Consider the following 18,313-nt stretch of genomic DNA (forward strand, 5'->3'; position numbering starts at 1 on the left):
TAGCTGCTGACTGATAACAAAAGAGTGCTATATAAAGGGTAATTAATCAAGGGAGAAATGAAGTCCAGGTGTGACTGATGAGACGCAGGTGTGCGTAAAGATGGTTGCCAGGACAGGTGGTTAGTAAACCTGCGACGTCGAGTACCGGAGAGGACGACGCCGGCCAGGAGGACGGACCCGAGGTGGAATTCTTGGATGATTTTGGGATCTAGAATGTCATCCACCGGAACCCAACACTGCTCCTCTGGATCTTACCCCTCCCAGACCACCAGTTACTGGAGCCGATCCCCACGACATCGGGAGTCCAGGAGTGATCTGATAGCATAGACGGAGCGCCCCTCGGGAGGCTGAGGGATGTCATTGGGGACGGCATCAGCCAGAGGACCAGGAACCACTAGCCTGAGGAGGGAAACATGAAAAGATGGTGAGATCTGTTACTTAGTGGGGAGTTGTAATCTGTAAGTTACCTCGTTGGCCCTCCGGAGGACCTTGAACGGCCCCACGAACCGGGAGGCGGGAGGTTCCTGGTGGAGAGCCAGACATGTTCACCAGGATGGAACACGGGAGTCTCACTGCGGTGGCAATTCGCCTGCTCTTTCTGATGGTGGGCTGGAGTCTCATGTGGGCATTGTTCCATACCTCGTCTGAGCGCCTGAACCACTTGTCCACCACAGGAGCTTTGGTCTGGCTTGGAGTCCACTGAGCCAAGACTGGCTGTTAACCCAGAACACAGTGGAAGGGAGTCAGCTCGGTGGAGGAGTGTCAAATCAAATCAAATTTGATTTGTCACATGCACCGAATACAACAGTGAACTGTGAAATGCTTACTTACAAGCCCTTAACCAACAGTGCAGTTCAGTTCAAGAAATAGAATATTTACAAAATAAACTAAAGTAAAAATAAAAAGTAACTCAGTAGAATTACATAACAATAACGAGGCTATATACAGGGGGCCCGGTACCGAGTAAATGTGCGGGGGTACAGGTTAGTTGAGGTAATTTGTACATGTAGGCAGGGGTAAAGTGTCTATGCATAGATGATAAACAGCGAGTAGCAGCAGTGTAAAAACAAAGGTGGGTCAATGTAAATAGTCCGGGTGGCCATTTGATTAATTGTTCAGCAGTCTTATAGCTTGGGGGTAGAAGCTGTTAAGGAGCCTGTTGGACCTAGACTTGGTGCTCCGGTACCGCTTGGGTGACTGGAGTCTTTCATCATTTTTTGGGCCTTCCTCTGACACCGCCTGGTATATAGGTCCTGGATGGCAGGAAGTTTGGCCCCAGTGATGTATTGGGCCGTACGCACAACTATTAATCATAACCTCTTATCATACCATCATTCTGAACAGTCATAGCCTCCCTAGCAGACTGACACAATATGGTGGCTTTCTACAAAGAAGACAAGAGGGAGGGAGAGAGAGACTATTCTCAGTAAATCCTATACTTTGCACACGAACTGCCGCCCGTTTGAAGTAAGAAATCATTAATCTATTTACGTGTGAATGCCTTCGTTCGCCATTTATCTCTGCCGGAACCATCCCTCCTTAGGAAGGATTGTCCGAAATTGATCCGGACCCATCTCTTCTACTGTTGTTCACTCTGGATGATGGTCCTTTGAAGATAGGCTAGCCAGCCATGTCGATGGTTCCCATTGTGTGATAAGAGTAGCGTACCATGGTTATTTGAGAAGAGCAGTACATTCCTATCTTAACCTCTTGATGCTACCCATCCCGGATCCGGGATCGTGACTACGGCTCAAGCTCATTAGCATAACGCAAAATGTGAAAAAATATTCTTAGACATATTTAACCTCCACACCTACACAAGTCCAATAGCTCAAATGAAAGATAAACACCTTGTTCATCTACCCAGCAAGTCAGATTTCTAAAATGTTTTACGGCGAAAACATAGCACACATTTATATTAGACCACCACCGAAACAAAATGCAAGCGGCGGCCATTTTGTCCCAGAAAATATAAAATTTAAAAGTAGGATTAAAAAATAAATAATTCACTAACCTTTTGAAAATCTTCATCAGATGACAGTAATATTACATGTTACACAGTACATTTTTTTTTTTCAATAATATGCCATTAATATCCATAAATCTCTGTTTACAATGACGACATTTCAAAAATGCTACTCAAAATGTCCGGAGAAATTATGATAGCTCGGACAGATAACGTCAGATAACAAGCAATAAACATGACTAAATATACATGTTCTACATATAGTTACAAAGATACACTTCTTCTTAATACAACCGCTGTGTTACATTTATTTTTAACGTTACAGAATTCGTTCACTAGTCTATGCTATGAGTCGGCGCTCAGATATTAGCAGTGTCTCCTCTACGTTTGGAGTCCACAGAAACCCAAAATAACCACATAAATATTCCCTTACCTTTGATGTTCTTCGATCAGAAGACGTAGAAGGAGTCATACTTACCCAATACATCGTTTGGTTTCAAGTTGTGCGTCTTTGTATTAGCATATGCTAACAGCTTCAGCTGAAATGCACCCAAAATAACTTCTGCTCCTTCTGGTCCCGCACTCTTGCGCAATCAAACTTCAAAATTACATATTATATGTTGACTAAACTGGTCAAACTAAGTGCAGAATCGAGCAAAATGATGTTTTTATCATGTAAAACAATGATCATCGCGAACAAACGAACCGGCTTCAACTGGTGTCTATTGGAAAAGAACGTTCCCAAATCGGCCGCGCGCAATAGAGTGCATGTATGTGAGAGTGAACCGGGCATTTTCGCCCGCCAAAGGATGAGGGAGCACGAAATTCAAACAATGAACGTGCCAATTGAAAGCAGACATCGCGCTGAACAAATACATACTGTTCCCAGATCGGTAGCTGCCTGGGAAGGGTGGGGGCGATGACGTCAAAGTTGACCCAACTTTTCTCTTGACAAGAGAGAGTTTGGGAGAAAGGCTGCCCTGAGAGTTCTGCTTTACATACAGACATAATTTAAACGGTTTTAGAAACTTTAGAGTGTTTTCTATTCAATAATTATTATTATATGCATATATTAGCAATTTTGGAAAAAAATATTTTCAGTTTACTATGGGCACGCACTTCCTCCAACGGGGGCAGTATTGAGCCATAAGCTCAAGAGGTTAACAAAATTACTTTCATACATGTAATACCAACATGTTTCAAGCAGATCACCATAGTCCCTGTGCCCAAGAACACTAAGGTAACCTGCCTAAATGACTACCGACCCATAGCACTCACGTCTGTAGCCATGAAGTGCTTTGAAAGGCTGGTCATGGCTCACAATGAACACCATTATCCCAGAAACCCTAGACCCACTCCAATTTGCATACCGCCCCAACAGATCCACAGTTGATGCAATCTCTATTGCACTCCCCACTGCCATTTGCCACCTTGACAAAAGGAACACCTATGTGAGAATGCTATTCATTGACTACAGCTCAGCGTTCAACACCTTAGTTCCCTCCAAGCTCATCACTAAGCTAAGGACCCTGGGAATAAACACCTCCCTCTGCAACTGGATGCTGCACTTCCTGAAGGGTCGTCCCCAAGTGGTAAGGGAAGGAAACATCACATCTACCACGCTGATCCTTAACACGGGGGCCCCTCAGGGGTGTGTGCTCAGTCCCCTTCTATACTCCATGTTCACTCATGACTGCACAGCCAGGCATAACTCCAACACCATCATCAAGTGTGGTAGGCCTGATCACCAACAATGACGAGGCAGCATATAGGCAGGAGGTCAGAGACCTGGCCGTGTGGTGCCAGGACAACAACCTCTCCCTCAACGTAACCAAGACAAAAGGAGATGATTGTGGACTACAGGAAAACGAGGACTGAGCACGCCCACATTCTCATTGATGAGGCTGTAGTGGAGCAGGTTGAGAGCTTCAAGTTCCTTGGTGTCCACATCACCACCAAACTAACATGGTCCAAGCACACCAAGACAGTCGTGAAAAGGGCATGACAAAACTTATTCCCCCTCAGCAGATTGAAAAGATTTGGCATGAGTTCTCAGGTTCTGGTCCAAAAGGTTCTACAGCTGCATCATCGAGAGCATCCTGGCTGGTTGCATCACTGCCTGGTATGGCAACTGCCCGGCCTCCAACCGCAAGGCACTACAGAGGGTAGTGCGTACAGCCCAGTACATCACTTGGGCCAAGCTTTCTGCCATCCAGGACCTCTATACCAGGCAGTGTCAGAGGAAGGCCCTAAAAATTGTCAGACTACAGCCACCCTAGTCATAGACTGTTCTCTCTACTACCGCACAGCAAGAGGTACAGGAGTGCCAACTCTAGGTCCAAGAGGCTTCTAAACAGCTTCTACCCCGTAGCCATAAGACTACTGATCATCTAATCAAATGACTACACAGAATTTTTGCATTGCCCTCCCCCTCTCCCCTCTTTTACGCTGCTGCTACTCTCTGTTACTTATCTAGGCATAGTCACTATAATAACTCTACCCACATGTGCAGTTGAAGTCGGAAGTTAACATACACCTTAGCCAAATACATTTAAACTCAGTTTCACAATTACTGGCATTTAATCCTAGTTAAAATTTCCTGTTTTAGGTCAGTTAGGATCACCACTTTATTTTAAGAATGTGAAATGTCAGAATAATTGTAGAGAGAATGATTTATTTCAGCATTTATTTATTTCATCATATTCCCATTGGGTCAGAAGTTTACATACACTCAATTAGTATTTGGTAGCATCACCTTTAAATTGTTTAAGCCATTTTGCCACAACTTTGGAAGTATGCTCGGGGTTATTGTCCATTTGGAAGACCCATTGCGACCAAGCTTTAAGGACTTGTAAGTAAGCATTTCACTGTAAGGTCTACCTACATCTGTTGTATTCGGTGCATGTGACAAATACAATTTGATTTGCTTAGTCCTAAAAATGCTTCGTCCTGGCTGGTTCACCCCTACATTTACTTTAACAAACAGTATAGTTATCCATAATTCTAACATTATCTTTTCTCATCACGGTCATAATTACAGATCAGTATCTCAATGCATTCCTAGTCTAAATTACTATAAATTTTGCAGTGTGTAGACCTCCACAATCAACTTGATACACCAAATCATTTATTTTGGACCTGTCTCATCAATTACGGGCACAGTTGACCAACCCCCTCCCTTGCCAAGTGGTTAGAGCTTTGGGCCAGTAACAGAAAGGTTGCTGGATTGAATCCCCGAGCTGACAAGGTAAGAATATGTTGTTCTGAGCAAGTCAGTTGACCCACTGTCCTCTGAGCGCCGTGGATGTTGATTATGGCAGCCCTCCACACCTCTCTGATTCAGAGGGGTTGGGTTAAATGCCGAAAACACATTTCAGTTGAATGCATTCAGTTGTACAACTGACTAGATATCTCCCTTTCCCTCCCTGGCACTCAATCTTCTGGCATCTCTTCATTTTCTTCTTCAAATAGCTTTACAGTTCATCTTCCCAATGGCAGTGGTGGAATAAGTACACCATTTTCAAGATACCTTGAAAGAAAATGACTCATGTGAAAGTCACCCAGTAAAATACTACTTCAGTAAAAGTCTGAAAATATTTGGTTTTAAATGTACTTACAGTAAGTATCAAAAGTAAAAGTATATATAGTGGGCTCCAAAATTACTGGTACCCCTGACTGGCAATGCACAAACAATTCTTAAACAAATATAAACAATATAATTATAGAGAAACTCAAAATACCAACATGTGAGAAATACTGTACTTTATTAATGTTTCAATGGAACCAACCAAAATAAATGTATTGATTTAACCTCTCTGGGATATGTGGGACGGTAGCGTCCCACTTGGCCAAAAGCCAGAGGTAATGCAGAGCGCCAAATTCAAATAAATTCCTATACAAATCAAACTTTCATGAAATCACACATGTAAGATACCAAATTAAAGCTACACGTGTTGTGAATCCAGCCAACATGTCAGATTTCAAAAAGGCTTTTCGGCGAAAGCAAACAATGCTATTATCTGAGAATAACACCTCCGTAAACAAAAGAGAGAAAACATATTTCAGCCCTGCAGGCGCGACACAAAACGCAGAAATAAAAATATAAATCATGCCTTACCTTTGACGAGCTTCTTCTGTTGGCACTCCAATATGTCCCATAAACATCACAAATGGTCCTTTTGTTCGATTAATTCCCTCCATATACAGTGGGGCAAAAAAGTATTTAGTCAGCCACCAATTGTGCAAGTTCTCCCACTTAAAAAGATGAGAGAGGCCTGTAATTTTCATCATAGGTACACTTCAACTATGACAGACAAAATGAGAAAAAAAATCCAGAAAATCACATTGTAGGATTTTTCATGAATTTATTTGCAAATTATGGTGGAAAATAAGTATTTGGTCACCTACAAACAAGCAAGATTTCTGGCTCTCACAGACCTGTAACTACTTCTTTAATGGGCTCCTCTGTCCTCCACTCGTTACCTGTATTAATGACACCTATTTGAACTTGTTATCAGTATAAAAGACACCTGTCCACAACCTCAAACAGTCACACTCCAAACTCCACTATGGCCAAGACCAAAGAGCTGTCAAAGGACACCAGAAACAAAATTGTAGACCTGCACCAGGCTGGGAAGACTGAATCTGCAATAGGTAAGCCGCTTGGTTTGAAGAAATCAACTGTGGGAGCAATTATTAGGAAATGGAAGACATACAAGACCACTGATAATCTCCCTCGATCTGGGGCTCCACACAAGATCTAACCCTGTGGGGTCAAAATGATCACCAGAATGGTGAGCAAAAATCCCAGAACCACACGGGGGGACCTAGTGAATGACCTGCAGAGAGCTGGGACCAAAGTAACAAAGCCTACCATCAGCAAGGGCATTGAAGATGAAACGTGGCTGGGTCTTTCAGCATGACAATGATCCCAAACACACCGCCCGGGCAACGAAGGAGTGGCTTCGTAAGAAGCATTTCAAGGTCCTGGAGTGGCCTAGCCAGTCTCCAGATCTAAACCCCATAGAAAATCTTTGGAGGGAATTGAAAGTCTGTGTTGCCCAGCAACAGCCCCAAAACATCACTGCTCTAGAGGAGATCTGCATGGAGGAATGGGCCAAATACCAGCAACAGTGTGTGAAAACCTTGAAGACTTACAGAAAATGTTTGACCTCTGTCATTGCCAACAAAGGGTATATAACAAAGTATTGAGATAAACTTTTGTTATTGACCAAATACTTATTTTCCACCATAATTTGCAAATAAATTCATTAAAAATCCTACAATGTGATTTTCTGGATTTCTTTCCCTCATTTTGTCTGTCACAGTTGAAGTGTACCTATGATGAAAATTACAAGCCTCTCTCATCTTTTTAAGTGGGAGAACTTGCACAATTGGTGGCTGACTAAATACTTTTTTGCCCCACTGTATTAGCAACTGAGACTGAGGAGCTGGCCGTTTACAATTGGCACCTTTTCATCCAAGCTACTCAATACTGTCCCTGCAACCATAAAAATGTAAAGATTATTGTAAATAACATCTACCAAAGTAAACCACAAATTAAATTCCACTTATTTAAGTTTATCTAAGTCTTAAGGAACCATAATGAGCCATTACATCACTTTATGTTTCACTAGGGTATAAAAATGAGGTAACACACATGCAATATCCCTTTGGTTATCCAACACCATGAAGAAAACAAAAGAACTAGCAGTTTAAAAGAGACAGATGGTCATAGACCTTCATAAATCTCTTAATGGTTAGAAGAAGATCCACAAACGATTGAATATACCACTGAGCACTATCAGGGCAATTATTAGAACATTCAAAAGATATGGAACAGTTGAAAATCTCACGGGTAGAGGACGCAAATGCATTTTGCCCCCCGGGATAGGGAGCAGGATGGTGAGAGAAGCAACAAAATCCCCAAGAATCACTGTGACAGAATTGCAGGCCTTGGTGGCGTCTTGGGGTCACCAGGTTTCAAAAAGAACCATCAGACGCCACCTCCACATCCACAGGATCTTTGGAAGGGTTGCCAGAAGAAAGCCCTTTCTGACCCCAAGACACAGACGCAAGCACTTGGAGTTTGCCAAACGTCATTTAATTTATGACTGGAAGAAGGTGCTCATATCAGATGAGACCAAAATTGAACATTTTGGCCAGATACAGCATCAGCATGTTTGGCGTCGAAACAGAGATGCATACAAGGAGAGGCACCTCATACCCACGATGAAATATGGAGGGGGGTCAGTAATGTTTTGGGGCTGTTTTAATTCCAGAGGTCCAGGGGCACTGGTTAAGATTGATGGCATAATGAATTATACCAAGTCTCAGGAAATGTTGGCTGACAAACTGGTTGCCTCTGCCAGAAGGCTGGGACTTGGCCATAGGGGGACTTTCCAACAAGAAAATGACCCAAAACATACCTCAAGATCCACACAGAAATGGTTCTGTGACAACAAAATCAATGTTCTGGCATGGCCATCTCAGTCACCGGACCTCAATCCAATCGAAAAACTGTGGGCTGAATGGAAGAGGGCAGTTGATAAGTGCAAACCCAAGAATGTGAAGGATCTTGAAAGGATCTGCATAGAGGAATTGTCCAAAATCCCTCCAAAATCCCTCAGTAGGGTATGTGGGACGCTAGCGTCCCACCTGGCCAACAACCAGTGAAATTGCAGAGCGTCAAAGGTTTGAAGATTAACTTCTTGTGAATCCAACCACGGTGTCAGATTTTAAAAATGCTTTACGGCGAAAGCATACCTTACGATTATTTGAGAACTTCACCCAGCAGACAAATCATTACAAACAGTAACCAGCCAAGTAGAAGAGTTACACAAGTCAGAAATAGAGATAAAATTAATCACTTACATTTGATGATCTTCAAATGGTTGCACTCAGAAGACATTCATTTACTCAATAAATGTTTGTTTTGTTCGATAAAGTCTCTCTTTATATCCAAAAACCTCTGTTATGTTTGCGCGTTTTCTTCAGGAATCCACAGGCTCAAATGCAGTCACAACAAGCAGACAAAAAATCCAAATTGTATCCGTAAAGTTCATAGAAACATGTCAAACGATGTTCATATTCAACCCTCAGGTTGTTTTTAGCCTAAATAATCGATAATATTTCAACCGGACAATAACGTCGTCAATATAAAAGGTAAACAAGAAAGGCACTCTCTCGGACGCGCGCATGAAAAAGTTCTGTGACACTGCAGGGTCCACTCATTCAGACTGCTCTTCCTCCCTCATTTTTTCAGAATACAAGCCTGAAACAATTTCTAAAGACTGTTGACATCTGTGGAAGGCATAGGAACTGCAATTTGAGTCCTAAGTCAATGGATACTGTAATGGCATTGAATAGAAAACTACAACAACAAAATAATCCTACTTCCTGGATGGATTTTTCTCAGGTTTTCGCCTGCCAAATCAGTTCTGTTATACTCACAGACACTATTGTAATAGTTTTGGAAACTTCAGAGTGTTTTCTATCGAATCCACCAATTATATGCATATCCTATCTTCTGGGCCTGAGTAGCAGACAGTTTAATTTGGGCATTCCGTACTTTTGGGTGTCAGGGGAAATGTAAGGAGTAAAAAGTACCTTATTCTCTTCAGGAATGTAGTGGAGTAAAAGTAAAAGTTGTCAAAAATATAAATAGTAAAGTAAAGTACAAATACCCCATATTTTTACTTATGTACTTTACACCACTGCCCAATGGCACACATGTTCAAAGTGGATGGTCCATGATAAAGTCCCGATTTCAATGTCTGAGGCATAATTGGACTTTCCCAAACAGACTAATGTCTCCCTTGGGCCACCACCACCTTTACCATCCATTCTGTCTTGTCCATTTGCCAACCAGTTATACCAGTAACATGAGAGATGTTTGGAACGGTTCTCTCCCAATGCTCGCTCCACCAGATACTGTGTACAGGTTGCTGGCTCGGTCTCAGGTCTCACGATACAAGTGGTGAGGGACCATAATGAATGCCATTTTGGCCATTTCTTTAGCCGGTCAGAGGGGGGGAGGGGGGGGGTTGAGATCCACACTGTTCTCGGCCAAATTATCCCTTTCATGCATATAGATACCATCTGTGGTCACCTTCGCCATAACCTCGAGAGAGGATAGACCAGAACAACAGTTTAGTTTAGGGCATTTCTGATTCAAGATATCCAGACAAATGACTTACTGTATGACACATTTTTTCTTCTACCAATATTATTAATACAAATTTGTAAGACACATGTCAAAGAGAATAACAGTTTAATTTTTTTCAAAATGGCTTATACTCCCCAATCATATTGACGTCCTCACCGCAGAGCTACATGGTTAGGGAGTTAGACGGCTAATTCTTATAGAGAAATCTCGACCATCCACCAGACCCAATCTGGTGAGATTTATATTAAAGCAAGACAGAAACAGGACAAACAAAACAAACAGCAATACACTTCTGCATATATCATTTGATACACTTCTTCCTTTTACAGGCAGGCATGTGAACAAAATCAATTTGCATATTTAACCAAAAAGCCTCAGGGGACTAGTAATCCCCCCTTTGACACATGAATCACATTGTGATCAATGTGTAAAAACAACAACATTACTGGTTAAATAAATAGGAAACATTTCAAAGGGAGAGATAGGGACATCACATCCTCTCCTAATGGAGAAAATAAACAATTTGTTCAATCTTAATCAGTCCAAACAATAAAACATTTGAATTTTTACTTTCCATTTTAACTTTCCAATGAACTTCCCATTTCCTTTCTTTCCCACTTTCTTTGTTACTTTCACTGACTACATATCTGCTTACTTTAACTCATACTCCCTCTCAATCACCATCACCCAGTATATTTCTAATCCCCCTCAAATACTTGTTTCCCTTTACAATCTCTCCGTCTAACGTTACTTTATCAGCTGAGCAAGAAGTAAAAGATTATAGACAAAACATGATCACTTCTGTTAAAAGGGAGGCCACTGTCCTCCCTCCACTCTTTAATCATTCGTGTTTTAATCCAATCCAACATTTACTGTATATACTATAACCAATCTCTATCAAATGATCCATAAAGGGACCAACTCAGAATACTTTTCTCACCCCTTACATACATACGTCTAAGTTTGGATATGCAAGTTTGTATAATATTATTATTACTTTATCAAATCTCCAGTAATCGATTATACAGACAATTTCTCAAATGTTTTTTTTCTTCATATCTTCACAGAATCCATATATCGGAACCCCTAGATAACATTATATATCGAAACGTATTATCCAAATACAGTATTCAACTCTCACTTCTCTATTTTCACAACTCATAGCTCTCAGGCTACATAGACATTTAATCCATGCCTACAAAAAGTACTGCCAATGCCAAATCCCCTCTCTGGGATATAGGATCCTTGTCACTGCTTTTATTTTCACTACAAATTCATGTTTAAATTGACTTACTGAAATTCGGTTGGTTGTCCTGTTCAGATTCATGAATGTGGTATGTTCCCCCAGGCAATCATTAGTGGAGGTCTGGTCAGGGCGGGTCCACGTCGTTTTTGGTCAGACAGGAATTTCCCTCACTCTCTCTTAGAGAGTGCCACCGGTGTCTCCTTCAAAGATCTTCACTAATGCTCTCCCCAGACAGAATCACACATCCTTTTTCATGACGCCATTAAACTCGGTCCACCCGCATCGCACTATGCGGTAGAGCATTCCACTTCTGACACCAATCCCATCTTGAGTTCCTATCTCACTCACACACACACACAAAATAGAGGAGTGATCAGTTCCTACCACCTAAATCATGTAATTTTATGGCTGCTAAAATATTGCCTAACTTGTCGTTGAACCACTGGAGAACTAATCCAAATTGGTATCTTACCCACATAAAAAGTAGACAGTTTTGCTATGATACTTACATTCAAATATATGAGAAACAGTTATTCCAGTCCACTGATATCTTAGCACTGTCTGTTGGCTGTGGGCTTAAATTGTAGAGAAGTATTTTCTTATTTCTAAAGTGGTGTTTGGTTTATAGCTATCACAGGTTCACCTTACTATTTTATACCATCAACTCTTACTGATCAGTTCCACAGGCTCACCTAGTTGAGAGTGCTCCTCAGAGCCTCCCACACTAGTCTTGTTGCCCCGGTCACCCGGCTCACCTAATTGAGAGTGCTCCTCAGAGCCTCCCACACTAGTCTTGTTGACTCATCGCCAAGAATGTCGTGGAAGTTCCAAAGAATCAGGAGAGACTTGGATAATTCTTCAAGTAATCATACATTAATATTGATTAATTATTGCAATAGCGGAGCTGGTCAATGACCACCCGTAGGTGATTCGTTGAGAGCCCGACAATACAGGAAGTGCTGAGGTCTTATATAGTGACCTAAAAATGCTTAGTCCTGGCTGCTTCCACGACACAGTGGCAGATCAGGGCATCATAAGCTACCTTGTTTTGTTCTTGTGGCTATGTGTACCGGGTCATAGCGCACACATGTATCGGGTCATAGCACACATTACTTTCGTTACTCTCTGTTCAAGCAAGCCTCTGTTCTCTTCATATCTCCACACAGCTGTGCCCTTGGAAGATAGTAAAAGACAGGATGGACTGAAAAACTGTGGTCACTCTCAGAGGCTCTTTGTCTTGACCATGTGACTAAGTTGAACAGAGGCAGAGTGTAAAAACATCTTTAAAAATACCTTTAAACAGACAGTGGAAATGTACAGGTTTAAGGCTCATACAGCGCATGTGCATTAAAGTTTAGCATTAAGAACTATTAAAGTAATTCTTCATTATATTGTCTCTGCTATACAAGCTTAAAGAAGTTATACAGGATTTTTCCCTCTCACAGTCCCTCTCTGGTGGGTTCAATCTTGGAAGGATTCTGAAAGTTGCAACCCACCATAAAAATTAGTCCCCCTCTGGTGGTTTCCCCAGGTAGGATTTCTGCAAGCTGCAGCCCACCACAAGAATGTCCAGGGGATGTCCTGGTTGTGGATCGTCGTTCCGGACCTGTCGTCCAGGCTGGTGGATCTAGGCAGTAACTTAGACAGACATTAATAACACACAACACTCACGAAATACATCATTACTTTTCTTCCCCAAATGAGCGGCGTTGTGGCACTAACTGGTGGTTGTTTGTGGCTCTATCATTTCCTAAGTGTCAAAGAAATGAAAACAAATGAAAAGGTATACAAAATATAGTTACCACACTTTAATAATCTAATTGGACTCTATTCTAAATACGTCCAAGGTTTTGGCTAAATGACGCTATCATTGCATTTTGTGTAATGTCATATCTAGGGTGGTGTGTTGCTTAAGACACTATCCTAAGTTGATAACTACATGATAAATATACAGCTGTAAGGCACTAGCTTTGGACAGTAAACAGGGATGACCTATGGACCTCTAGGGAGAAACTGGTGATACATTTTTTCCTGTAGTGACAAAGGGGATTCCGGGTCTATTTTCATCTTTATTTTGAAATTAAGCTGGTATTTTGATCAGACCCTTAAGTTATCCTAGTATAAATCCTCATAAAAATGTATGTTGTACATGTGCGTTTATGCTTACACAAGCGCACATGCCAAGGGAAAGAAAACCAACTATCCTGGTAGGCTACAACCTGTTCAGAATGAGTCCGACGTCATCAGATCATTTCAATGTCAATGACCGTGTGTCAGTAAGAATTGGTGCCGACCTCAAACCATATGCCAAGGGGACCTGTAGTGGTTTACTACATGTCAATGTGTCTTATACCATTGTAGTGGCGATATGTATGAAGGAATCTATTTCATAGCAATGTTATCCATGGAGGAGCTAAACTCACGACGGAAGCACTGAACCAGTCATACGCGGTGTGATCATGGTTCATGACTTCTAATAACCTTCCTCCTGAATGGAGGGTTCTATTTATTAGCGGTATGTGTGTTAACCATCAGAAGAGTGTTTTGGAGATTGCATGTGTTGCAATCTGAGTGACTACTACGTCCTCTGTCGCTGTTATCAATGGAAATTCGACTTGTTAGGTCTCTACCTTCTTACTGACTGTGGCTGTACTGACTGTTGCTGGCATTGGCACTGGTACCAAAGGGGACCAGCTATCCTACTAATTTATTCTGAAATGTTATCCTACCGGAACACATGATTAGAGCATTTTACTAGTCGCATTGTAGTTGAGACTACACATGGCAAGGAATTATTATTATTTATTTTTATTTAAATTGGGGGGGGAGGTGGAAAGTCCACTGGACTTCTTTTATGACCAATGTGGTACACCTCAGCGTATCTCAAGATGTATTCTAAGGTTATCCCCGTTGAGGGCTTGTCTGCTCCTCTCAAATTTACAACTTGTCCCCCCCCCACTGGCCTCGACAAGGCTCATAATAGGTCTGGGCTGGTATTCCCCCCCTTTGTGTCTCAGGACCCTTCACCAGCAGTTGGTGTTGGTGTCCGAGGCACAAACGAAAAGGTCGGACCCTTTGCACGAGTTGTTAGTAGATTGGCTGTCACCTTTCAACCAAATCTCCTGGTGTTTGTGCTTCAAAATGCTCAGTGGCTATCGTGGCCTGCCAGTCACCACAGCGTCCGCATGTGTCAACCGTTCCAGTACCTGCCAAATGAGATGAGGATATCTTTCGGCGATATAGCACAGTGTTTCAGCAGTTGGAATCACCGGGTCAGTGGCGGGACTGACGGCATTAGTTTCATTGAAAGGGGTTTCAATCCCTCTCAAAGTGGTAAATCTTCGGAAGCAGGGTCCACTCTGAACATAGAGGCTTTGTTTCCTGATACGGAAGTGTCTGAAGGACAAGAGAAGTTAATCTTAGCTACAGTATCGCATGACTCCAAAGAGGAGGGAAATTGCTCACTCACAAAGATGACTGGCTGGAAATATTGAAAAGAATAGTCTATCAGGTTTGCTGGTTGAATGTGACGAGATATCGCACCAAGAGGTATCGTAACGTCTGTTTCCCAAGGGGTCCTTTCGACAGATACTCCTCGTGGATGACTGTGTTGCAGCCAGCGTTAGGAGAAGATAGTTTGGTCAGTGGAGACGGCACGGTTACCTGTGACCACAATTGGTTGTTTTTCCAATCCATCAGTGGGACCAAACGATCCATCAAGTCTGCTCTGAGTAGCAGGTGTTCAGTTTCGAGGCTGTTAACATACACAGGGTAAACAAGCGATGTCTTGGAAGTGTAGTTTAAGCATGAGTCGCATTGTGAGAGGCGAGGTAGTCTGAGTGAAACCTTAAAGTTTAGTGTCGCATCGTTCCATTTTTAACCAACATTTAGCTGGGTTCAAAGCCCTTTTTGAGATCATTGAACAATGTTTGAGAGATGAGCGATATTGTCGAGCCCGAATCAATTAGCGCATCACAGGTTAAGCAGTCCTCCAGGACTGTTTTGAGGTATGGCCTCTGAGTTGCGTTTTGTGGTCATACTCCCCACAAAGTGGAGTGGTTGTTCGCACCGACGTGATGTGTAATTTGTGTTCATGGTGAAAACAGATAAATTTATCTGGGTTTGAGTGGAATTGGCTATTGCGATGTTGTTTACCAGACATGTTGTCCAGCAATTCCACGACTAGCTCACTTTTGTTGCTTCAAAAACTGTGCTCGCGAGCTCTCTGAGTTGTGAGATTGGCAAACCAATGTGGGCTGTAGGGCCCAACTAGTTAACCTCTCTAGGGTATGTGGGACGCTAGCGTCCCACCTGGCCAACATCCAATGAGATTGCAGAGCGCCAAATTCAAATACAGAAATACTCATAATAATTCAGAAAAGTTACAACTATTTTACATAGGTTTAAAGATTAACTTCTTGTGAATCGAACCACAGTGTCAGATTTCAAAAATGCTTTATGGCGAAAGCATACCTTACGATTATTTGAGAACATAGCCCAGCAGACAAATCATTACAAACAGTAACCAGCCAAGTAGAAGAGTTACACAAGTCAGAAATAGAGATAAAATTAATCACTTACCTTTGATGATCATCATATGGTTGCACTCAGAAGACAATCATTTTTTCAATAAAATGTTCCTTTTGTTCGATAAAGTCTCTTCATATCCAAAAACTTCAGTTTTGTTTGCGCATTTTCTTCAGTAATCCACAGGCTCAAACGCAGTCACAACAGGCAGACAAAAAAAATCTAAATTGTATCCGTAAAGTTTGTAGAAACATTTCAAACGATGTTCATAATCAATCCTCAGGTTGTTTTTAGCCTAAATAATCAATAATATTTCAACCGGACAATAAAGTCTTCAATATAAAAGGTAGACAAGAAAGGCACTCTCTCGGTCGCGCACATGAAAAAGCTCTGTGACACGACAGGGTCCACTCATTCAGACTGCTCTTACTCCCTAATTTTTCAGAATACAAGCCTGAAACAATTTCTAAAGACTTGACATCTAGTGGAAGGCATAGAAACTGCAATTTGAGTCTTAAGTCAATGGATACTGTAACGGCATTGAATAGAAAACTACACACAAAAAAAATCCTACTTCCTGAATGGATTTCTCTCAGGTTTTTGCCTGCCAAATCAGTTCTGTTATACTCAAAGACACTATTTTAACAGTTTTGTTAAAAATCTAAATCTACACATTATATGCATATCCTATCTTCTGAGCCTGAGTAGAAGGCAGTTTAATTTGGGCACGCTTTTCATCCAAAATTCCAAATGCTGCCCCCTACCCTAGAGATGTTGGTGCACAATTGGTGGCTGACTAAATACTTTTTACATAAGTCATTACATAAGTGGAATAAGGAACTGTGACTATTCCTCTTGTGTACAGTTGTTACAGAAATTCTCAGCTCATTGCTATGCAATATAATGCAATTACCAAAATATTATGTAATAACATGCTAATAAAATGTTACTCCAAAAGTAATTTTTATTACACAGGAAAGAACATTTTATTGTTAATGAAGTTTTACTGAGAATGCCAACAGTAACAACATATATTGTGTAGAAAGATAACAAAATATCCCAGAACTGCCATTTTGAATCAACTACAGCCAATGGGAAAGGGAAAGGGGGGATACCTAGTCAGTTGTACAACTGAATGCCTTCAACTGAAATGTGTCTTTTACCCAACCCCTCTGAATCAGTGTAGGTGGATAATTATATACGTTTGTGTTCTGAGTAAACTATCCCTTTAACACCAGAACTGCCTGGCATATTAGCCTATAAGTACCCGCTAGAGAACATTGAGAACGTTGCCGGGCCTCCCCTTTAGCATATGTATCAGATGCATTTCAACCCGCAAGGTGCGCAAGAATAAGTACCAACACTTGATAAATAGTACATAAACAATTTAAAGGATGAATTGCATGAAGAAATATTCTTGGAAATACATCCATGTAAAAATATAGATAGAGTCAATGATATGTTTTGCATAAGTCTCCCATTTCTCGACATGTCTAGCCTATGATGCATCAACATTCAAATAGTTGGATAAATACATGTCATATATGCTAACCGAAGAATAAACCTTTGGTTGTGGTAACATTAGAATACTAAAAATACATTATTTCAAAGAACATAATAGCATTTTCATTAGTTTGTTACTCTAGGCTATAAGTAAAAAGGAAATCCTCTAGTACATGTCCATCACTGTCACGCCCTGGCCATAAGAGAGCTTTTATTCTCTATGTTGGTAAGGTCGGGGTGTGATTTAAGGGTGGGTTATGTAGGTGAATTATGTTTCTATGTTGGCCTAGTATGGTTCCCAATCAGAGGCAGCTGTTTATCGTTGTCTCTGATTGGGGATCATATTTAGGTAGCCATTTTCCCATTGTGCTTTGTGGGATCTTGTCTATGTATAGTTGCCTGTGACTATTATATTAGCGGCACGTTTTGTTTGTTTGTTTTGTTCTTTAAAGTTTTCTATTCCAAAATAAAGGACGGAAACATACTGCGTTGCATCTTGGTCCACTCCTTATAACGATCGTGACAATCACAAAGAATTCCATTATAATTTTGTTTTGGCAGGTCTAAAGAAACATTGTGGAAATAAGAAAATGTTTTTTTTTTAAACAACAGAATAGCATATTTAAGTTGATTATGTTACTAGTCTTTGCTTAGTAGCCAGAACCATGCTACCATGTGAGTGGTCATGTGCTGGACAGCACGGATATTCCTGCAAAAAGCTGCACCTTTTGAATTTTGAGAGTTATTTGACAAAGGTAGGTGTCATAGAGACTGCAGAATATATTCTCTCTGATACTATATAGAAATCTACATGTTTCACCTGCATGCAATTTGATAAAGTGATGCTCCTTTCCCTGCATCTGTCAATTCCAAATCTGCGTCCATCTCTTCATGTACAATTTGA

General features: G+C 41.3%; 1 protein-coding gene across 2 annotated transcripts in view; it reads left to right on the plus strand.

Moving 5' to 3' along the window:
* dlgap1b (discs, large (Drosophila) homolog-associated protein 1b) overlaps positions 1-18,313 on the plus strand; it is a 279,478-nt gene that overhangs the window by 150,319 nt on the left and 110,846 nt on the right. The window lies entirely within an intron of this gene.

This window comes from Oncorhynchus tshawytscha, linkage group LG29 (genome assembly GCF_018296145.1).
Source record: "Oncorhynchus tshawytscha isolate Ot180627B linkage group LG29, Otsh_v2.0, whole genome shotgun sequence".
NCBI classification, from domain to species: Eukaryota; Metazoa; Chordata; class Actinopteri; order Salmoniformes; family Salmonidae; genus Oncorhynchus; species Oncorhynchus tshawytscha.